This window comes from Amphiura filiformis, chromosome 12 (genome assembly GCF_039555335.1).
Source record: "Amphiura filiformis chromosome 12, Afil_fr2py, whole genome shotgun sequence".
Lineage (NCBI taxonomy): Eukaryota > Metazoa > Echinodermata > Ophiuroidea > Amphilepidida > Amphiuridae > Amphiura > Amphiura filiformis.
In genome coordinates, this window is record NC_092639.1 from 39,820,969 (window position 1) to 39,839,004 (window position 18,036).

Genomic DNA, 18,036 nt, shown 5'->3' on the forward strand with positions numbered 1-18,036 from the left:
CATCTGCTAGCAGTCTAACTGTTGACTTCACCCTCCTAGGCAGATCGTTGATGTACAGGAGGAACATGACGGGACCCAATACAGTTCCCTGTGGAACTCCAGAAGACACATGCACCCTTTCTGATGACTCTCCATCTAATACCACTTGTTGTGATCTCCGGGTAAGAAAGTTTTGCATCCACGAGAGTAAAGATCCTGTTATTCCGCTGTGCTTTAGTTTCTTTAACAGTCTCTGATGCGGAACCGTATCAAACGCCTTGCTGAAGTCCATTATGATACAGTCAACTTGGCCCTTCTGGTCCAGGACTTCAGCAAGGTCTTCGATTGTGGCTGCTAACTGCGTTTCACAGGACCTCCCTTTCGGAATCCATGTTGGTTATCCAAGAGAACTTCGTTGTCTTCCCAGTGATTCATTATTGTGTGGCAGATGATGTGCTCAAGTAATTTGCAAACCACTGAGGTTAACGAAATCGGGCGATAGTTCGATGGGAGGGAGCTGTCTCCTCTTTTAAATATCGGGACCACATTAGCGCGCAACCAGTCTGCGGGGAGAATACCCGTATTGAGCGATTTTTGAAAAATACATTTGAGGATCGGAGCGATACTTGCAGCACACAATTTAAGGATGCGAGGAGTGATACCATCTGGACCTGGCGCTTTCTGCGGCTGCAGATCTTTGAGTAATTTCTCCACTCCTTCAGTGGTGATCTTAATGTTCTGAAGTTCAGGGACCTGATTAGGTTCCAGATTTGGTATGTTACTACAATCTTCATCCGTAAAAACAGACTGGAACTGTCTATTCAAGGCCTCCGCTTTGTCCTTAGGGCTAGCTGCAATACCTTTATCAGTATTGAGGGTTCCAATGCCAAAGGCGTGCTGCCTCTTTGCTTTAACAAAGTTCCAAAATGGCTTAGTATTGTTAGATAACAAACTGTCACCGATCACTTCAGAAACATATCTCTTATGTGCCTCACGAATGCTACGATCTATGTTGCGGCGCATGGTTTTAAATTTTTCCCATTCTTCTGCCTTGCCAGACTTTTTGGCTTTATTATAGAGCCGCTGTTTTCTCCGAATAGCACGTTTGGTGCTATTGTCTACCCATGGAAGATTGAATTGAGAGGAGGACATCTTATTGGGGATATGCTGATCCATTGCCTCACTAAGGCCTTCTGTGAACTTAGTCCATAACTCGTCCACAGACGACTGTTCAATGATACGACAGTATGTCAAAATACAGAATGACGATTTTTTTTGGGGGGGGGGATTGACATAAAAACCATGTCGTATATCACACTAATTAGTGCCATATCTCTTTAACTAATTACATTCAGGTCTCAAAACTTTGTGAGTATATAGAGTTTCATTCACAGATTTTGAAAGTTTATATAACTCATTTTGCCCAAAAATCGTCATACGACAGTATGTCAAAACAGCGACGAATTGTTTATCAAAAAAAAAAAAAAAAAAAAAAAAAAAAAAAGGGAATGCAGAGCAGTCTATGTCAGAGGGGGGCCATATTATAACATTTGCTGAAGAGAATGCCCTCAAAAAAATGTTAAATTCAGGTTTTTACACGATTGTAAAGATTCTCTGCAAAAATCAAGACTTTGGTGCCGTAGTTTTGTCTAAATCCGAATTAAAATATATTCTTATACTTCCTCTTGTGACAAAATTTCAGGCTTCTTTCTGTTTTGTGTGTGTGTGTAATGATAACTGTATCATGCCGAACATGCCGGACCCGGCCGTTTTGGGTTTGATTAAAAATAACATTTTTTAAATAATTTTTGTTACTTATAATTTGTTTCAGCATTTCCTAAAAATTAAAAAGGTAGTGCAGAAACCTGTCAAAAAAGTCAACTTTTTATTTTCCTTGCAGTTGTTTATTTTTTCCGTTAATTTTTGAAAATGTTTGTTAGTTTTTCATTTACAAAAAATGTCACAAAAGGGTGTGCTTTCTTGCAGTTTAAAAATTAAAAAAAAAAATTTGTTAGTTTATAATTTATTTCAATATTTCCACAAAAGTTCACAAATAAATTTTTCTTACAGTAGGCCTATAACAAAATTTCAATTTTTTGTTAGTTTTTATAGTTATAATTTATGGGTATTTGTAAATTTAGTAATGTATCGAAACGTATGGAAATGGATGGAAAAGGATGGAAATGGATGGGAATGGATGGGAAAAGGATAGGAACGGATTGAAAAGGATGAAAATGGGTCGGAATTAATCAAAATATGACTCAAATGAGTACAATAAGAGCTAAAATTCGACAAAATGTGTTTCACCCGTCGGTCAAAATGCTCAAATCACAGGACAGTGTGGCCAGTAAAAGCCGCCACAGCAGCATGAAACCACAGATACTATATTCCAATATCTGTGATGAAACATTGGCAGATCTCAAAGAAAGTAACAATCCTGGAGAAGAACTGCATCATAAAAAAGTTTGGTGAAAATTGTCTTGATAAAAATTGTCTATTTTTCCACAATTCATTCACCAAATTGGTCTATAGATATGATATCTAAAAAATCATATTAAATCAAATTTTAGAATTTTATGCTCAGATTAAATTTAAACACATTTTAAGGTCTATTTGATAGGGGAATTGGAAACTCATACTCAGCGATATCCTCCTACATGCAGGAATAGGCCTATAAAAATGTATATAAATCAAAAGTTAAAGCCATGTACGATCTTTTAAATTGAGTTTGGTCATTTTTTTTTCAAACCTGATTTTTGGCATATTAATTTTTGTAATGCTTGTCAAGTCATATGTCCCAACTTACACCTAATTGGGATCATGGAGTTTTTATTTAATGCTAATAAATAATGTCATTGAGAAAATAAAGTACAACTATTTATGTAATTAAATAATATCTTTTAATATTAATCTAAAATTAAAGAAGAATTTGCTTTCTTTCTTTCCTTCTTGCGTTAATTGATTAATTAAAAAGAAAATCGAGGCCTAATTGTTCTTTCTTCCTTCCAATTACTAGTATTTGAATTTTATTTGCATGAAAAGAAAAAGCAAGAAAGAAAGAAATGCAAAATAGGGAAGACAGGAAAACAAATGAAGACACACTCGATACAAAGTAGCACTCAGTATATACATGGTATAAGAAAACACATTTTGATGAATTTTAGCTCTTATTGTACTCATTTCGAGATGTTCGAGTCATATTTTGATTCATTCCGACCCATTTTCATCCTTTTCGATCTGTTCCTATCCTTTTCCCATCCATTTCCATCCATTTCCATCCTTTTCCATCCTTTTCCATCCATTTCCATACGTTTCGATACGTTACTATATTTACAAATACCCTTTATTTAATTATACCAGTACCCAGCCGTTATTGTAGGGGTAAGGCGAGCCCCAATTTTTTGAGATATTTGTGCACATGTTTATGCGGAATTGATTTGATTTTCCTTTCGGAATTATTACCATTGAGCAGTTGGTGAGTTACTGAATCTTTTTATGTACAATTTTTGTCATAATTTTGCGAAATTCCGTTTTAAAATACTTTGGACAGTTTTTGCAAAACTTTTGGCCTGATATTAAATTAAATTAAATTAAAGATAGTAAATGTAAACCTGTATTTTAGCTAGAGTATCTCGAGCTAGTGAAACCCCAAAAATATTTCTTCATAATTCCTCTTTTGATCGCATCGTTATCAGAAATTCAATGTTTCTATTTTGTTCTTTAGTGTATTGGCTTTTGTTTATGCAATTCCGATACTCGTGCGATAGAAATTGGCCGAAATTTAGCGTGTTATTCATTTTCAAGTTTGGCAAATTAGGTTGTTATCGTTTGGATTGTTACGTAAGCGTTATGCACAGGCCTGTTAATTGTTCAGTGCACGGTGATGCGGCAATGGCCATGTTTGGAGAAACTTTGGACCTTCTTCATCGCTGGGGGTAGCCAAATTTGCATATTGATTGTCGCATCCGAGTTTCTACCTCGTTAGCTACCTGCGCATCCGGGAAAGATGCATGGATGGATGTTACATAACGCGTGCATAACGCTTACGTAACAATCCAACAAAATAAAACTGAACTGAACTGAACTGAACTGAACACCACATTTCGCCATAATATATTCTAGAAACGCTTGCTGTTGGAATAAGAAAAATTTTAATTGTAATTATTGCACAGGTCACGGCGACCCTGTGACCTTTCCGGAAAAAGCCGAGTGGCAGGTTTTTCAAATAAATATTTTCTGTGTAAAACTGTACCATCAGATAGGTAATGGATAATATGAATATTAACTGTACATCTATCACAACAATTTTTGATAACAACTTGCGTCACAATTGATCTAGTATAGAAGGTAGAGAATTTATTTCAATCTTATATACGCCATTTTTTTTTGGAATTAAGTGAAAATTAATTCTGTAAAAACTGCATTTTTTTAATGTAATTTTCACATTAGACCCGACAAAAGATTACCGTTTTGTTGTTATGATAATCTAATCTTTTGATTTTGTAAATAAAATTAGGGTCTAATGTGGATTTAGGATGCAAACTGGAACAATCCAATGCCTTGTCAAAATCATTTGCTTCAAAATGGAGTTCGGATGCACTTCGTAATACAACTTCCGCCACTGCGGGAAACCACATGCACAGCAGAGCACATGGCCGATATCAAAATCGATTTTATGTATTGTGTATGTAGGCCTATTCATAGGACCCTCGTATTAATTGTCTCTATGCGCTTGAGAATTCAACAATATAAATAATGGTAGCTTTATTATAATACACATTAATGTTTTAAGCAGATAAAATTCCAAAATATGATGCAGTAATGAAGTTGCGATTTATTAATATTATAGGTATAAATTTTCACGATGACACTATCAAGTTCTTCGTGGTCGAGCGGTCTAAGGCGCTGGACGTATGGTATACGTGATACTAGCCAAAGCCGTGAGTTCGAATCCGCCTCTGCCAAACTTTAAAAGAATTAAAATTAAAATTTTACTTTTTAAAAATTTCATATTGGGGAAATGTGACTGGGAGAATTTATGTATGGCGTGGAGTGGTGTGGATGGATGTTGGCGTGGTGGGCGCGTGTATGGAAGCATAAGTGTATCATTTTGAGCAAAACCCAAGAATCGGTCGCTATACCCGGGTTTCGCCAGCCCATTCTTGGGTTTTGCTCCCCAAACTAAGGAATAGCTCACCAAAACTCAAATCGGGTAGCAATTCTAGGGTTTTGCAGGCCATTCCTAAGAATGGGCAGCAATACTATACAAGCCTCCGAATCTTGGGTTTAGCCAAGCAAAACTCAAATCCGGGTAGCTATTCTAAGGTTTTGAAGCCCATTTGAAGGCTTCCACAAAAAAGTACTATTAACACTTTAAGTAGGCCCCTAAATGATAATAAATAATTGATAATAATAAATAATAATAAATAAATAAATAAATAAACAACCTATAAATAATTGAGCAATACGTAATAAATAACAGGAAGAATGAGAAGAAATAAACAAATTAAGTTTTACAATGTTACTTTTTCTTACAATAGGCCTACTAATTTTTACTAATTTTCTAATACTAAAATATGACGGTGAACTTGATGTTACGATAGTACGGTGCATGCAGTGACTGTTTGATTGAGTTCTCAATCCGCGTCCGTTTTGGAAATGGACGCACGTCTGTTTGTCCTCTTCTCGCGTCCGTTTTGGAAATGGACACTGCGTCCATTTGATCATTTCTCACGTCCATTTGTACATTTTTGGCGTCGGTTTCAAAAACGGACGCGCGTCCATTTGCCACGTCCAATTGGCCATAAATGCAATCTCACATACCTCCCCATTCCTAGGAATAGCCCGCAAAACCAGGGTATAGCACCCGAATCTTAGGTTTAGCACGGTGAAACTCAAATCGGGGAGCAATTCTAGAGTTTTGAAGCCCATTCCTAGGAATAGCTAGCAATACCATGGTATAGCCTCCGAATCTTAGGTTTAGCTCGGTAAAACTCAAATCGGGTAGCGATTCTATGGTTTTGGGCTATTCCTAAGAATAGCGAGCAAAACCAGGGTTTAGCCGCAAAACCCTAGTTTCGCTCCCCATTCCAGGGTTTAGCTATGGAAACCTTGAATCGGGCTTGGAAACCCTGAATCGGGTCTGAAAACACTGAATCAGTTGTGATTCCGCAATTTGATACGGTACCGTATACATTTTATCTTGTTACGGTGTCAGTGTCGAACAGCGTGTATATATGATGATACTAATCTATTTTTACAGAAATGTTATAATATGGCTTTAATATACAAATATTTAAAATCATGTTTTTACACGCACAGTATCTAATTGCAATTACAAATACAACAGCTAAATTGAGCTGAAGTGAAAATAAAATAGTCTATTAAAAAGTGTATTTTGAAAATAAATATTGTTTACAGTAGAAAATAGGGAGGGGTGTAATCATTTATGACACAGGTATTTCTTTCTTTCTTTATTTCTTTCTTTCTTTATTTCTTTCTTTAAGAAAGAAAGAAAGAAAGAAAGAAAGAAAGAAAAAATGACTTGAAACTTTTGATGGGATAATCTATTTACAGTAAGGGGTGTTTGAACATTGTAATCATACATATTCGTTACTTGCACGGTTCCGCCATTATGCACTATGTGGGAGAGCCTCGAACTGGCAGCATACATGAATGGGAATTGAACTAGTCATAACGTTCTGTGTAAGGTTACATAATTCTTCCTTTCATGTATGCTGCCAGTTCGAGGCTCTCCCGCACATAGTGCATAATGGCGGAACCGTGCAAGTAGCGAATTGATCAGTGATGCCACCCTTTTTTTTTTTTTCCTTTTACTAATTCACAATAATGGCAGTCTACTCAAATGCATTCAACAAAAGCATGTTTGCAATCTACCGCGAGAGGTCGTCTTACACGCATAACAAATACACTACGATCAAATAGGTTGATGACAATATTTGATTGAATGGACTGCACTGTGCCATGATTTCGGTGAAGGACACTGGTTTAAATCCTTTGTTTGGAGCCAATCAATAATTTAAGTTGGTGCATTATAACAAATGATAGGGCAAGTTACTATGCGTCTGGAGTGTATTGTGAATTATACTCCTCACCAATAACATCAGAACATTCATAGGGCATACAATTTGTATTTTCTTGGAATTCTCGCTATTCGCAATAAGGGCGCCGCCAGCGGTTTGCGATGTAATCGTGATGTATCATGGGAAAAGGTCGACATCCAAGTCCGCGCAATACGAATATTACCATGCTATTACATAGGAACATGTGACAATATTTTTAGTTTGTCAATATAACGGTATTACACGCAAATCGATAGAGAAAAAATTAATTGTGCACATTTCAAATCACATTATTAAGTATTATTGAGTATCGATTCGCGTGTAACACCTTTATTTTGACAAACTAAAAAATATTGTCACGTGTTCCTATGTAATAGCATGGTAATATTCGTATTGCGCGGACTTGATGTCGACCTTTTCCCATGATACATCACGATTACATCCCATGATACATCACGATCATCGCAAACCGCTGGCGGCGCCCTTATTGCGAATAGCGAGAATTGGGCCAAGCCAAAAGCATGCACAGAACAAGATTCAAATACCGCGCCAAATTGTTGTAATTGGTTGAGGGACAGCTGGGATCACTGAGTTAATACACTAAGAATAAATATGCCAATTAAACACTGTCTGCATTTTATGAACTGAATTATATTTTTCATTTTTATAAAATGTTTTTGGTGAGGAGTGTAATTAATTTACTATTCATCCATTCACTATCCAAAATCACAATACCTACAAATCTGTATAATGAGACCTTCCAAAATAGTGGTACCCAACTTCTACCGGATTATTTTTAAAGTGTTGAGAAAAACCTTCCAATTTCAATAGAATTTCTGGTAAACTCTTACTCAATGCTTTGGAAACACAAAAAAATCCCGTTAGGTCTCAGCGAATGTTAACACTTTTCTTTCATGACTTTCTTTGAAAGTGGATATTTTTTCAAATAAGTAACAAAAACTGGGTGTCTAAGTTAATTGGACAGACAATAGGCATAGCTTTTCGCCAGCCATACATGAGCTGGTATCTATTTCTGAGATTAGGTTTGTATGCTCAAGAGATTAACTTTATTGGTATTGGTAAGAATTATTTTATTTTACTTTTTGAGAATGTTTTAAAATGATTGTTATTCGATTTGTAACTTTTCCTTACAAATCGAATAACAATAATTTTAAAACATACCACCTCAAAAAGTAAAATAAAATAATTCTTACCAATACCAATAAAGTTAATCTCTTGAGCATACAAACCCAATCTCAGAAATAGATACCAGCCCGCGTATGGGCTGGCGATAAATGTAACAATAATAATTAGCAGAAGAAAATTACATTACCTATGATGTCATATCGGTGTCCTTGACCGGGGGTCCTTACTCCTTGACCACTGAACAGCGTGATATCATGTTGATATTAACAGATCTATTATATAGAATCAAAATTTTCATCATATCACAGATTCTCAACAATCTGTGATTATATGGACCATATTGATGTGAAAGTAGTTATCTATCATATCCTGTGTCGTTTTATGGATAAAAATGACTCAAAATATTATTGATGAAATGGTTGCTATCATAAACATCAGTTTTGTCTTTTCAATGGGAAAAATCCGATGCAAAATAAAGTTTTTAGGGCCTAGCTATAATATGGGCATAATTTATGCATGTAGGCCTATAGTATTGAACAATGTACCCCATTTGACATGCACTTATAGATAAATAAATTGTCATAGGGCCAGCACTTTGTCTCGTTTTTTGCAGGTTTACATGGTCCAATAATCACAAGATGACTGACATGTGGTAACAAAGGAAGCAGTCACTGCAATTTGATTATGTCCCATATGATTGGCCATTCAAGACACCCCTGTGAATATACTATAGCGGCCTTTTCAAAATATAATACCTGTTTGCTTGACTGCATTGACAATACCCGGGAACAATACACACAGTATATGCATTGGACAAACTTTTTACAATAAGCATGATAAGTGATGATGTGACCTCTAGATTTATACATCGTTCGTCTCGCACACTGCCAACATTTGATTGAATGGACTGTTGGCTACTGCGCCGTGATTACGGTGAAGGACACCGGTTCAAATCCTTTGTTTGGAGCCAATCGATAAAAGCATGCAGGGCCTCTATACCCATGTACAGTTTATCCCTTACATAACCTATGTCTTGAATAAGCTGGCAAAGTTATGTAATAATCGGATTAATACTATATAGCAGTAGGTAAAAACAAGTTTTGAATAATCCGCGCTACAAAGTCCCATGCAGTGATCCCAGCGAAAGTGAAAAAAAATCAAATTGTTACGTTTATAAAAAAAACAAAAAAGGAAAACGACAGTATTGACGAAGTTGAAGCCCCATTCAAATACATGTAGCTAATTTATATACTGTCAGTACCGGTATATAAATTACAGACTCACGTAAATGCATTATTTTTTGTCTTAGACACACGGCTTTCGGCTCAACCACTGCACTGGCAAGCTATGTTAGCACATCTATGACAATGACGAAAGGTACAAAATCAGCCATACGCCTTTAGATAGCAGAAGACACCAAATTGGTGTTTTATGACCTTTGACATTCTTTTGTGGCGAGTGACATGGTCTTTCAATTCACGCCGAGTGTCCTTGACAGGTTTGACTATGCTTGTGGTCATGAAAGAATTCAAAAGATAACCTCTGTCCCAATAATCCCAAGCAATTGTCTGAAACTGCTCCTCGGATCATAAGAACTCAGTCCTCAAATGATAGTCATAATAATGTCCAAAATATAAAAATTACTGACTATCATTGAAGACTGAGTTCCGCAGTCTAATATCCAAAATCTGAATTTTGATGATTTTTACGATCGTCGGGATGAAAAAAAAATCAAAAAAATCACTGAATGGGCCTTTAGTTCCCTCCTCTCCTTCCCCTGGCAATATAAATCAAAGAAAAATAAAGAAAAAAAAAAAAAAAAAAAAAAAAATAAATAAAACAAGAAAAGAAAAGAAAAAAAACAAAGAAAATTAACCAAATTAAGGGATCTGGAATGAGCGTTTTGAGCGTTTCGATAGTATTTTTTGTGGGACACGAGAGCACATCAGACATATCGAATTGCATTATGAATACGAAGAATGTCTTTCTGATATCAAATAATTTCATTGTTTGAAATTCACGATATAATACAAATTTTATGACAAATAATTAAAATTTGATATTTTTCACATTTTGATATATACAGTCCTCGAAGTAAATTTTATAAATCTAATGATATATTCTTAAAGTGTATGTAGCTGGGAGGAAAAGCCGACGATCAATTCAAAATTTTGACTTTTCATATTGAAGATATAAAAAAAAAAAAAAAAGACCTAATTTTTTTTGGTGTTTTGGGGAAAAAATCCATATCTTCAATACGAAAGGTCAAAATTGTCAATTGATCGTCGGCATTTCATCCCACCTACATACACATTAAGTATAAATCATCAGATTTATAAAGTTTACTTCGAGTACTGTTAAATATCAAAAATATCAATTTTAATGATTTGCCATAAAATGTGTATTACATTGCGAATTTCAAAAAATCAAAATTATTTGATATCAGAAGGACATTCTTCGTATTCAGAATGCGATTCGATATGTCTGATGTGCTCTAATGTCCCACAATAAATACTGTCCAAACGTCCATACCCCAGCCCTTAAACAGTCCCTGGCATACCATACATGTATAGGCTTATGTATAGTAAATTTGTTTGCTTTATCTGTTTTGTGCTGTTTAAGGTTAGCCGAGAGTTTTTCATGCGCTTGATTTCAGAGGGGCGTAAGTTCATAACAGAAACAGCCATGCAGAAAATGAACAAGCGTACTGGGACGTAGGCCTACTTACAATAGAATATTGATCCACGGTCAAGACATGAAACTTGGCTTAGCTCGTGCCCGGAGCTCGTGAGTCGGGGGCGGGCGGGGGGTTACATGAGGGGCGACATACCGGGTCGGATGCCGGGGGAGGGGTACAAGCCATTTTCGGCAATTTTCATAAGGATTTTAAAATTGATTGGGGCCCGGGATTGGGGCACTTCGTCAAGCTACGCCCTGGAAAATGTGTTGATTTTGAATTTATAGCCTTGATATCTTTGATGAAATAAATCAATGCTGCTATTCCCCTGATTACAATGTAATAGGGTACAACAATAACATCAACAACAATATCAAAAAGCAATTATTTGCAAATCGAATTTGGGAAGAATATTCAAAAAGACAGACTTAGCAGGCCTACAAATTTCTGAATTATATAAAGTGAAAAACAATCAATCACGATTCACTGCAGTCAGCGAATCAATCAAATAAAACTAAAAAGAAAGGAGCAAGAAAGAATAAAGAAATAGTGAAAAGAGAAAGAAAGAGAGAAAGAAAAAGAAAAAAAAAAAAAAAAGGAAGAAAGAAAGAAAGAAATGAAAAAAAAATGAAAAAAGAAAAAGAGAAAGAAAAGAGGAAAGAAAGGAAGTAAAAATGAGAAAAGAGAGAAAAAAGCCACATGGGGACTCGAACCCACAAAAATTGTTCATAACAGATTCCCAGTCCAACGCTCTATCCACTGGACCATACATCAGCTTACGCAATTTCTTATTCTCGAAGCGGATATGTAACTATAATTTGATGTAATTACTTGATTACAATCGCGTCCGCACAATGGCTCTTAGAATAAACACGCATGTCGGCGCTGAAATTTTGAACGAACTGATGGAGGAAAAACCTCGTTTTTTTTTTTATTTTCTTCAATTTGGAGTGAAAATCAAATGGGATAGCAATTGGCAGAATGTTGAGAAATAATGTAGGTATTCAGATGTCTAAATTAACGCCCCGTTATCAAGATATCGATAATTTCACAAAACAGTTTTTTCTCAGACAAGATTCTCGAAAATGTTCCCCAAAAACGGGCTTTTTAAATTTGATCGGTACTGTATTTGGTTCTTCCCCATGGCAACATTATTTCTTTAATCGATTTGTAGTACAATACAAAAAAGGAGAAAACAATCACTCGGCGTGGTTTTATACGGAGCGAACATTTGAAAAAACTGCATGGAACGTGTTTTTGATCTTGTGAACATGGTGCGTAAAAATGATTTAAACGAAGGATTTTCAAACGGATTCTAAATTTTTTATAAACACACAAAAATAATGTAAAGATACATCCATGCACCAACATTTGACTCACTGCGATATTTGATTGCTGAGAAAACGCGGTTTTAGAGAACAACTTTATACGTCTTTTATACGTTTTTTATACGTTTCTTCGTGTAACCTTAAGCAAATAGTTAAACATAATTTCCATAAAAATGCTTTTACTGTCAGATATGTCCCCTTTTAATTTTGAGCAGAACAAGTGAGGTAAAGCAAAGAAAATTGGAATTTACTACTACTAGCGCCAATGAATGTTATATGATTGTAAAACGGTACGATCCTATGGGTGCGTGGGGGTGTGTGCATATGTGTGTCCTGCACGCGTATTTTTTTTCTGCAACTATAACTGGGGACGCAATACGATACCGGTATGTAATAAGAATCAAACATACAAGAAAGATGGCTCTTGTCAAATCCTACAATTCTGTCAGAGAAAATATGCATATTTGCATTAAATTTTTAATTAATTGACATAATTGATTAATTAATAAATATTTTATTTAATGATTTACCATAATTCCAAACATGTCAAACAATATGTCAAATTAAAGCTAATGAAATGCTTTATATATTGGTCAGAGCACATTTTGCAGAATGCATTTAGTATTTTAGTTACATGATTCCAAACATTCTATTCCAATTTTTTGCTATACACGCGTAGGAGCTGTACTTTTAATCAATAATTTCACTCCATTGTCAAAGTACTGTGCTCTCTGTTGGATCATGGAGTGACCAGGTCCTGGAGTGTGATGGTTTTGTAGCAGATGACAGTGCTCATTCAAGCCTGTCAAGGTCAGTTAGTAGCCACTTGCTAAATGGATGGCCATTATCAGCTATCAAAGAGATGCCTTGTGCAGCTGCCAATCACAGTAGAGGTTTGATAACATTTTGTTAAAAACCCAAAAGTGATATAACAGTCAGCCGCCTGGACAACCAATTCTTTAGAAATGCTTAGTCGCGCTAAAAGTCGATCGATACATGTAAAAATCAGCACAATTCAGAGATACACCTTTTTGCTATGAAATTAATTTTCTCGGTCAAATATAAAGCAATATTTTTTTTTTCCTTCAGTAATGTCAGTTAAAAACTTGGTGCTTGGATATACATTTTTTTTAAAAATCCTGGTGTTAAAATTAAGCATCAAATTGTGTCTTTTAGTGTGATATTTTTGGTTTTTATAGGCCTTGAATTCGCCTGCGAGCTTTTTACGGAATTCATGTTTTAGCGTCTCAAACTAATATAGTTTGCTAAAGAAAGATATTTCCCACCTCTGTAAAGCACATCGTGTGGGTCTATATGTTATAGTTTTGTCAGAATTTCCGTTTTTGTTTTACCCTTTTTCCATTCATGTTCCGAAAATGTCAAATCAGTACTTTTATCTCGAGAGCAACCAGCAGAAATAGTCGATATTTCCTTTGTTGTTATCCAGGTCAATTTTTCATTGAAAGCAAATTGCCCGACCAGCGATTAAATCCCCAATTGGGTGTTCTGGTTAAACATGATCAGTAGGAGCGCTATAGGTCTGGGAATTTCTTTGCTATATTGAAGTTCTGGCAACACTATAGCCATGCCGGTATTCCTATTAAACCCAGGGATATCGATCCACAATGCTAGTACTAGCCTTTATTTCAGCGTTGATTTTGAATTTTTTTCAGCCGACAGTGAAAGATGGTGAAATCAAAACGGAAATTCTGACAAAACTATGATATATCGCTCACGGTGATGTGCGTTAGAAAGTTGGGAAAAATCCTTCATTAGCGAACTATATTACTTTGAAAAGCTAAACGGTTGATCAAAAAAAGGCTCGCGGGCAGAGTTTAAGCCTATCAAAATCGAAAATCTTACACGAAATGACTGAATTTCACGCCTAAGTTTAACACTAGGATTTGAAAAAAAATACAGTATCAAGCGCTACAATTTGACTTGACATGTACTGAAAAAATGAAAATGATTGCGTTTTATTTGGCCGAGAAAATTAATTTTACATTGAAAAGGTGTAACTCAAAATTGAGCTCATTTCAACACCAAATTCGATCGTTTGTATTGCCTCATTAAATGACTGAGTGAGCCTTGCAGAACAAAATAATCCGTTGTCCAGGTTGCTAACTGATAAGGACAAAGCTGTGCATGTTGGTACTTAATTGTTTGGATTCTTATGTTGAAATTCCCTTGTATTAGTATTTTTATGTGTAGTGTATATTGTTCATAAATTATATAGCTTTTAAATTTTGGGCATTTTTGCTCTGTTGCACTGTACCATTATGGGATTAGAGCAAATCAATTACCGACACAAGCAGGTATACAGTGTATTATTTTATTTCGTATCTCAGGAGCATCTAGCTCACTTGGAAAGGCATCAGACTTTGGTACACGAGCGCTTCGAACTTTAAATCGGAAGGTGGTGGGTTCGAGCCTCATCACGGTCACATTAATTTTATAAACCAAATATTGTTCGAACTTTTCATATTTGTTTTTCTTTTATTGTTTCTTTTCTTTGACTTTTTTTTCTTGTTTTATTTAATTTTTTCTTTATTTTTCTTTGATTCATACTGCCAGGGTAAGGAGAGGAGGGTACTAACGGCCCATTCAGTGATTTTTTCATCCGGACAATCGTAAAAATCATCAAAATTCAGATTTTGTACTAGACTGCGGAACTCAGTCTTCAATGATATAGTCAGTAATAATCTTTTGGTCATTATATGACTATCATCATTTGACGACTGAGTTCTTATGATACATCATCCGAAGAGCAGTTTCAGACAATTGCTTGGGATTGGTGGGGCAGAGGTTATCTTTTGAATTCTTTCATGACCACTGAAGCAGAGTCAAACCTGTCAAGGACACTCGGCGTGAATTGAACTGACCATGTCACTCGAAACAAAAGAATTTCAAAGGTCATAAAACATCAATTTGGTATCTTCTGCTAGTGGTTCAGCCGAAAGCCGAGTAGGCCTATTTAAGACAAAAATAATGCATTTAAGTGAATCTGTAATTTATATACTGACAATAGGCCTATATAAATTAGCTACATGTATTTAAATGGGGCTTCAACTTCGTCGATACTGCCGTTTTCTTGGGTTTTTTGCCCATTTTTTTCATTAAAAAAATTTATAAAAGTAACAATTTGATTTTTTTTTTCACTTTCGCTGGGATCACTGAATCGGGCTTTGCAACGCGATATATTCAAACCTTGTATTCATCTACTGTTATAGCATTAATCCGATTATTACACAACTTCGCCAGCGTATTCAAGACATCCAATGCAAATAATCACCTAGATTATGACGTATCATACTGTAAATATGGCGGAGTACTCAAATTCATTCAACAAAACCATGATTACAAGCTATTGCAATCTACCGCGACAGCTCGTCACACACACATAACAAATGCACTATACGATCAAATAGGTTGACGACAACGTTTGATTGAATGCACTGCATTGCGCCATGATTACGGTGAAGGACACCGGTTCAATTCCTTTGTATGGAGCCAATCAATAATTTCACGCACATCCTCTATTATTGCCCAATTATTGCCCGGGATGATTGCACACTGTAAAAGAGCTATTGTTATAATGTTTGATGAAATCGTGTTTAACAATTTGCTTAAGAACGTCACAATACAGATAAAGCAGACAGATTTACTACATGTGGTACATGTATATACATATAGGGAATGTGTGTGAGTATTACCTAATTATAATAGGGGCGTATCCAAAAATGAATTCACGCCCCTTTCAAATGTCGAGCCAAAGTGCAGGCCCTATGCTTACTTTATTAATTTAATAACTTCTTTATTATAAATAAAATGACACATAACTTATGTGAAGTCACTTCCTATCTTTTTTATTTGATTCATAAAATTACATTCAACAAAATGATTGAAGAGAAAACACACAAGGCCTAGGCAGATTGTTATAGAATGGAGTAGGTAAGATGCCATGTCCATAGCTTCGCAGGAGTTTCCGACTACGACTAGCAATCAACATGATAAGCACATTCAGAAAAACACAGTTAAGAGTGAAGATTGTAGTGAGTAATCAGTCCTTTATAAATGTGCTGGCCACTATCTATTATAATATAGTAGGCTTAAACTATACATTGCGAATTAATATCAAGTTATTTTAAAATAAAATGTACATGTAAGTTAACTCAAACCGGCAGTGTATTTGTGACGTGGTATATCGAAAGCAGTGAAATCGGACATTCCTAAGCGAAGATATTGAGTTCGTAAGTTCTGGTATTAAAAATTGGAAATTGAGATATCGTGGGTAAAAAGCTGAAAAGACAAAAAAAAAAAAAAAAAACAACAACAACAACAAAAACAAAAAAACAGACCAGAACAATTTGGAGTAATGAATTAAATGAATTAAGTTGACATGAGATTAGGAATTAACGTTTTCTGCTGTTTCAGTGTACATGTTCTCGTTGATGGTTTGGTGGACTGTCATGTAACATGGATGTAAGCGTGATCCTAAAAATGCCTTTCACATTGACCAAAACAAATTACAAGACCTCTTCTACATTGAGGCTGGCTTTCCTTTTAAAGGAATTTTTATTAATACACTTTTTACCACATGGTAACATTTATGTCACTACAAGGTTAGTTAATTAACCCTCTCCACGCGGGTGTCGAGTCGACTTCAGACGACAGGTATATTATAACAAATTTAAAAAAATTTCCGAACTGTAAATTTTCATGACCATATCAGCAATCAGCATGAAAAATGCATTGAAATGAGTACAAGCAAGTCTAGTATTGGTTCAGTGGTTCTTGAGATAGCTCTTGATATTTTGAGAAAATATCTCAAAACTTGGACTTTTTATGCGGAAGGCAATGGCCAGCACGCAGAGCATTAATGACATTTGCGGAATGTTACCATATCTCGTAAACTCGTATTAATATAATTAGAAGTCCTTCGGCATGTTCGGCTTTACGAGCATAACTTCTTTTCAGCTGCGAATCCGGGGTTTAGCGGCACAAGTGTATCATTTACGAGCAAAACTGTGGTTTTGCTGCCTATTCTTGGATTTAGCCACGAAACCCTAGATTCGCCACCAAAACCTGGGTTTAGCGACACAGGTGTATCATTTTCGAGCCAAACCGTGGTATTGCTACTGTTACGAGTCGTACTTGACTCAAGGCCAAAATCACCTTTTTCCCGAACTCACACGAATGCACAACACAAATACACTGTTTGTTTAAGCTAACAAAATCTAAGTCTTTAATTGAAAACAGAGTATGATTGGTACATATAATAACAATATCGCATATACAATAAAATCACACAATGACAGTTTTACTATATCAGTACTTAACCAGCTGTCTTCTTGTTGGTGATCCTAGAGTTCTTGCAATGTTCTGGACGACTGATGTAATATATCCTTATTCACCTGTCCTGCGAAAATCAGCGAAGTCCATAGTACACTTGCATTTATAAATCCTTGCGTATAAAATCCTCATACGAAAATGATGATGCTTCCTCCAATCTCCTTTGCGCTGCTATCTCCACAAATATATCTCCTTGCGCTGCTTTCTCCACAAATATATCTCCTTGCGCTGCTTTCTCCAAAAATGGTGTTTCTTTCACCAACCACTCTTTTTCCAGGGAACAGGTTTCTTTAACACAGCTCCACTGTTTTTTGACAGATGCGTTGCCTTCACAAACCCAGCAAACTCCAGCAATGTGACAGAAGAACTTTTAATCCTTTGATGAGGAAGAGCACTTTTGTGTGCTCGCTGTCTTCTTCGTTGCTGTATTAAAATTAGCTCAATTATTGGCTATATAAACTGGTTAAAATGT

At 35.7% G+C, this 18,036-nt stretch overlaps 1 protein-coding gene across 1 annotated transcript in view; it reads left to right on the forward strand.

The window, feature by feature from the left end:
* The first annotated feature begins 3,406 nt into the window (after positions 1-3,406).
* Positions 3,407-18,036, forward strand: part of LOC140166183 (nicotinamide N-methyltransferase-like) — a 33,888-nt gene continuing 19,258 nt past the window's right edge. Inside the window, exon 1 of the mRNA XM_072189583.1 lies at positions 3,407-3,454. The gene's annotated coding sequence lies outside the window, so the exon portion shown is untranslated. The remainder of the gene's footprint in view (positions 3,455-18,036) is intronic.